Source organism: Delphinus delphis, chromosome 8 (genome assembly GCF_949987515.2).
Source record: "Delphinus delphis chromosome 8, mDelDel1.2, whole genome shotgun sequence".
NCBI classification, from domain to species: domain Eukaryota; kingdom Metazoa; phylum Chordata; class Mammalia; order Artiodactyla; family Delphinidae; genus Delphinus; species Delphinus delphis.
The window spans coordinates 56768197-56775096 of NC_082690.1; positions in this window are offsets into that span (position 1 = coordinate 56768197).

Below are 6900 nucleotides of genomic sequence, written 5' to 3' on the forward strand. Positions count from 1 at the left end.
ATCGAGTGCCGCCTCCTGAAGTGGCCTACATCCCCATTTTGTAAAGGGATCAAGCAGCCTTTGCTGCAGAGTTGGGGTCTGCTGTGTGCAAGGCCCAGGGCAGGGCACAGAGACTCACAGATGACTCTAACCAGGCCTTGTGCTCAAGATGCCTGCAGCCTGCTGGGTGAATGGACATGGTCACTGACTCCCTGTGTCACCTTGGGCAAGTCACGACCCCGCTCCGGAGCTCCCTTTTGCCCCATCTGTAAGAGAAAGAGTTAACTGTGAGGACGACAGCCTGTGGCCAGGCCCCCCCATCTGGTCCCAAAGAGGTGGCTGGGTAGCCCATCCCCCATACCTTAGCCTCAAATCTAGTGACATCATCCCCAGCCCTCTCCGTTTCCCTGGCAACTGGGGTGCTGGCCGAGGCTCCCCCGGGCCCAGACCGTCTGGATTTCCTTACACATAACTGTACCTCGTCCACATTTTCACAATTAAATTGTCAGTTCGGGTTAAGTGTTGTCTGCTGACAGCTGTCAACCTCTCTCTGGCTCCCCTCACTCTTCACCCAGAGCAGGTAAGTGAGAATGTCTTGCCCAGCCAGTCCCTCCGTGCTGTGGAAAGAGGCTAGGATGCAGTGGGAAGCAGAAGGTCTGGGTTCCAGCCCAGCTCTGCCATACATTTGCTGTGTGCTCTTGGGCAAGTCACTTCCCCTCTCTGGGCCTAGTTTTCCCCACCTTAAAATAGAGCTAATCATCTCTGCCCAGCTTTCTTCCCTTCCCTCCCAAGGCAGTTGCAAGTCTCAAAGGAGCCCATCATTGTGGCAGGGCTTAGAAAACTGTAAAGCCCAGCTGGGAGGCTAAGGATGGTTCATACAATGAGCAAGCAGACCTTGAAAGGGACTTCTCTGAGTCCCCAGCAGATAAATGGGTAAGATTAGTCCCCTATCTGGTCTGCCCTGCATCCCTCTGGTTGCAGATCTGGCTCGGGTCTCCTCCTCTGGCCTCCCTCACAGCCTGTCCCTAGACTGAAAAGGCAGAAAAGGCGCTCTTCCCAATAGAGCCTAACCCCAAAGATGCAAGAGTAGAGGCGCCAGGCCACAGGGTCAAGGGCCCTGCGTCCTGTGCCCACACTGAGTGGCCAGGCTCTCCCTCCCCACGGTGGGCCTAAGCCACTCCCACCCCCACCCCAACTTTCCCCTCTCAGCTCCCAGGAACTCTGTCTCCCCTACCCTACCCTCCCAGTCCACCCCCAGAGCAGCCCAGGTTGAATCCCACACCTGACCTCACCCTCCCAGCTCCAGACCTCCTCCAGGTCCCCTTGGCAAAGCCCATGCCCTTTAGCCCAGCATTCGGGGCCCTCCCGGGCATGGGCCTGTCTCCTCCCCAGTCATTTTCCCCTCCTGTCGCCCTTGATGCCAGCAGCACAGAGCCCCCCCACTTATCCTTCCCTGAAACCAAACTTCTCCCTCTTGTCTTTGCTCAAGCTGTTCTTCCTGCTGAGAAGGCCCTCCCCCATCCCCGGCCACCTGACAATTCCTCCCCCACCTGCACATTATTTATATAGACATGAATGTTAAGTACCGATCAGCTCCCATCTGGAACTGTTTATGTACCTGGCAGAAAAGGAACTAACCTTTATCAAGAACTGATTACATACAGAGCATTTTACATATATCATCTCCTTAAGCTCCACAGCAACCCTACGTGGTAAATTTCACCACTCCGATTTTCCAGATGAGAAAACTGAGGCTCAGAGACAGGAATCATCTTTTCCAAGGCCATACAGAGGTGGGGTAGGGGTCGAAACCCCCAACTGTGGGCTTCCAGAACCCATGCTTGTTTTAGGCCCTGGTGGAAACACTTCCCTCAAGGTTACAGTTGTGGCCAGGGTCCCATGTACATGAAAATACTTGCTATTAAGGGAGGTTGTGCTGCTTTGCAAATTCCAGGGACCATTGTGAAGTACCCAAGCCTGTCATGTAGAAGAGGGGACCCAGGGAGAGAGCCAGGGCCGTGGGAGGAGTCATAGATCTCTCCCCTAGATGAAGGAGGACCTTCTCCCAGGCAGAGTCATCTCATAATGGAAGAGGCTGCCCTGGAGGGAGGGAGCTCCCTTCCCTCTGGGTGTGCAAGCAGAGGCTGAGTGAGGGATTCACTCATTCCTTTGGCAATTTTGGAAGAACCAGTGTTCACTGGCCGTGATGGAGTACCAGGGATGCAGCATGGGCGAGACAGAGCTGGTGGCTGATTGATGCTGCTCCCAGAGCGGTGGAGACACGTACAGAGGCTGCGGTGGACAGAATTCGGGGATCTAAGAGGGTGAGTGGCCCAACTCTGAGATTCTGAAGTCACTTTAGACAAATGCATATTTTCCGTCTTTTCACTATGTAAGCCCGGCTGCTTAAGTTATCTCTTGCTACATAACAAACCATGTCAAGATTTAGTGGCCAAAAAGAACAACGGATTGATTCTCCTGATTCTATGGGCTGACAGGGCAGATCTGCCCATCTCACTGTGGGCTCCCTTGTGAGGCTGCACTTGGCTGGTGGGTCAGCCAGGCCTGGGTTCTGGCTGGGCCGGGTGGGCCCTCTCCACGTGGCGTGAGGGCCTCTCTCTGCATTTATAGTCCAGCCTGGGCTTCTGGGGGTGGCTGAGCTGGGCTCCATGGGGGTGAGAGCAGAAGCTGCAGGGTCCCTGAAGCCTGGGTTCCAGAACACGCATGGCATCACTTCTGTCACATGCCACATCGACTCAAGGAGATCAGCAAGTCATGAGACCAGCCCAGATCAAGGGGTGGAGAAATAGCCTTCCCCTCTGCCTGGAGTCACATTTCGAAGGGGGGTGTGTGTCCTGGGACGAGAGGAATTGGTGTCATTTAGAACCTACCTCACTGGCATGTCCAGACAGTGACAATGCATGGCTTATGGGCTGGGTGTCAGGAGACCCAATCTTTCTTGTCTCCTGCACCAGCGAGAGTGATGTGAGACAAATGGCTGTCCTCTCTCAGCCTCAGCTTCTCTCTATGTGCCACGGGGGCACTGAGTGTGGTGGGTCTCTGGCCCTATGGGTGTGCAGGGTGAGACCCAAGTGCAGAAACACTGACTTGTACTCATACCAAAGACAGGGATGCCCAACTGGAGAAGACACTGCCAACCTAGACACAGGGGCCCTGGTGCCCACTGCTTCCCATTCCTCTCATTCTGGGGGCAGCACTGTCCCCGCCATTCCCAGGGCCCCTCCCATGGCGACAGCAGCTGTTGATCAAGGGAGGCACATGATTCAAGCCAGCCAATCAGCCACCTTCCCTGGGACTGATGCAGAGGCCCAGGGAGACAGAAGCTCTCATCTGCCTGGAAAGGAACTAGGGCTGTTGGTGGCTACATAGCAGGGGGAAGGTATGAGGCCCACATCACCTCAAAGAGAGCAGCGAGAGTTAGAAATGAGTTGCAGATAGCACGTTGTGGGCATGGGGGTGGCCCGCTGTTCCCGGGGAGTACAGCTCCCCCTTCAGGTCCCCAGCACCCCGATTTCTCCTCCAGGGGCACGAACCAATCGGTTTCTCTTAGGTTGAAGCTGGTTGGGGTTGGTTTCTCTCTTGGAGTTGAAAGAGGCCTGAGAAACACAAACACTGTCTCCTGAGCAGCCGCCACCGCGATTAAACAATGGAGGGTTGAAAGCGGCCTTTCAGAAGTAACACCGTGAGTAGATGTGACAGGTGGTGTGCTGTTACCTGCACCCAGGATAGAAACCTGCCGTCTGACCCTGGCCACCCCCAAGCCTGCTCCCTGAGCCTTGTAAAAGAACAACCCCTCCCCCGAGGTGACTGAGGAGGAGGAGAATATCCTCTCCCGAGCAGTGGGCACAGGCTCAGGGGCCCACAGGCCTGGGTTTGCAGACCTGGCGTAAATGACTGGACAGGCCCGGGCTCAGACTCCTCAGCCACGGAGCAATGCCTGCCTCGCCCACAGGTGCAGAACTGCCCGGCACACGGTAGGTGTGCGACGTTATCTCCCAAGAACCTTGGGAGGGAGTGGTTTAATGGTTTTCCCATTTTTCAGATGAGGAAACGAAGGATCACAGAGGCTGAGTGACTTGTCCGGGGTCACGCCACAGTAAGTGCAGGAGGAAAATCGAGAGCCAGGCCAGGTGTCTGAGGACACGCATGTTACTAGTTGATCCCCCTCCCCTGCTTGCCTGAAGGATATGGCCTCACAGGGCTTGCCGACCCCTGGAGCAGGGGACCCCTGGGCTGGGCTACTCTGCCCAGTCCCACCGTCCACCTGCTTTCCCAGGAAGGCCTTTCTAAAAAACACCCTGTTGCTGGAAACAGCACCCTTTGGTCTCATTGTTTCTACCATGTTCACAGTTCATCCTAAAACACAGGTAAGAGTCAGGGGAACCAAGACGTGGGTTCTGGAGCTAAAAAAGCCCTTGGAGGTTATCTAGTTCAACCCCCTCACTTACAGTTGGGGTGACAGGCTCAGAGAGGGCGAAATAATTATCTGCTGTCACACAGCCAACCACTGATGGGGTTAAGGCCTGTAACCAGGTCACCCATTCCCCCATCCAGGGCTCCTGGAAATAGCCGATTTGCTCCCACCCATCTCCACCAAGGCCTTGGCCCCAAGGGAGGGAAGCTGAGGTGGGTGGAGGGGTCAATAGAGGTCAGCATGGGAAACGGAAGTGTGGCTTCCCCTACTGCCATGTCCCTTCCTGGGTGCCCCCTGGGTGGGGTGTGCACAGGGGTGGGGGGTGGAAAGGTGTGTACCAATGGCAGTCAGACAGGGGCTGAGAAGCCTGCTGACAGGAAGTCCCCAGCACGTCTGGGCGATCAGATGACCAGACTCACCGGGGTAACTGAGGAGAAGGGAACTGTATTAACATCTACAACAGCCAAGAGCTGGCCCACCTGCCCGCCTCAGAGCCTCCTATCCTCTGAAGGGGAGCTCGTGCCCAGGCGGCCAGCACGGGCCTCACACACAGTGGCCTTTGAGGAGGCTCCTGACAGAAGGAGGCAGGAGGAAGAAGAAGGGGGGAAGATCAGTTGGTTCTAAAGATGAGAAAAATCCTTCTCCCAAGTGTCTCGGAGAATCCCAGAATGTCTGAGGTGGTAAAGCACTCCCGCTCATGCAAGTGGGGAGACTGGGGTGCAGGGAGGAGCAGACCCTTGCCCAGGTCTCCCTCGACTCTCAATTCAAGGTTTTGCCACCACTTCCTCAGGCTCACCCCTCGCCCCCACCTCCCCATCCAGGGCAGGGGTCCCAGTCCTAGCTGATGCCTGGATCTTGAGTCACAGGACAGAGCTGAGTGGCTGGGAGGGTCCCAGAGGGCTCAGGGCTGGGCTTCAGGAGACCTGGGATCTTCTCCTGGCCTCCCCCAACTCCTTTCCAGAAAATGCAAAGTCACCATCCTCCTGCCTTCTGTTTCAATGGGGGCCACCAGCTATAGTGCACTCTGAGCCCTAGAGATCTGCATTCAAATATTAGCTCCAACCCTTGCCAGCACCTCTGTTCTGAGCCTCAACTTCTACATCTATGAAATGGGGTACTAATCCCCATCTTGGAGAATATAGAGGATTTGATGGGACTGTAGTCTTCCCATTTTATAGATGAGGAAACTAAGGTTCAGGGAGTGTAAGCAACTTGCTCAAGATCACACAGGTAAAGATAGAATTGGGCACAGTGGAACCCAAGTCTACATGACTCCAAATTGCTCTCCGTACCTAATCTAGCTGGGAGCCAGAAGACTTCTGACTGAAAGACTGCTTGTGCAAATACTTGGAAGCAACCGGTTTAGCTCTGAAATGAGCAAAGGGCTAGACCCAGAGGACAATGCATCCCAACTGGACAGAAGTCACCTGGAACGGCTCTGACTGTGGTGGCCAGAGTGCCTTGGAATGGGAGAGCTAAAGACACTCTTTTGACCCCCGTCGGTAGCCTCTTAGGTGGAGCAGCAGTGTATCCCACACCCCACCCAAAGCCCCACTACCTTCCCATGGCATTTATAATGGGATGGACTCCAATGCTCTGGAAGAAGAGATGAGGGTGTCCCAGCATGTGTTCGCAAAGACATTTCTGCGACTATAAGCAGGAGTATATGTGCACTGGTGTTGCTTGGAAGCTGTGTGTGTCCTCCCTGTGTGCATGGAAACAGGTGTGTTTGTGCGTGAACCGGCTGGGGAAAGTCTGCGTGTTTGGCCTCATCTAGATGCGTATGGCCGTTCAACTTGTATGTGCATGTGGGCAAGTAGTATGTCCAAGTACCTACTGAATGTGTTTGTGACCATCTGTGGGGTGATAAGTCCCAGTCCTGTGTGCAAGGGGAACTGGCTGCTTGCCACTTGCATGGCTGAGAGCCTGCGGTGGGTTCTGTGGGCTCAGATGTGTGTGATGTATGTGAAGGCATCTGTAGCTAGGTTAGGACAGCCTGTGGGTGCCACTTCACAGGCAGCTGCAAAGAACAGGGAATAGAGTTAGGGTGTCTTGGGGGGACCTGAAAGAAGCCTCTTTTCATTAAATCTGTTTTCCCTTCTGCTAATGAACTAGATCATTCTTGGGATTGAGGCCCCTGGGGTGGGGTGTGGGGAAGACAGAAGTCAAGGAAACCACAGCACCTGACCCAACAGTTAGAAACGGGAGGGGAGTATTGTCAGCCAGGAAGGGCCAAGGTGGGCGTGGGAGGTGTGGGCACTCAACTGGTCCCAGAGAAGTTGCCCCAGAAACACAGCCCCAGTCCCAACCCCAGGCTAGGTCTACACCACACAAGAAGCACCTTAGTGTGCTTTAGCTTCTGAAACCCGGTCCTCAGCTGGTGGTCCCCTAGGGACCCGGACAAGGTGCCCAGAAGACTCCCCAACGGTCATCCCATAGATGGGACACCTGCCTCCTTGGTGCCTAAGGTTTATAGCCGCCTCACA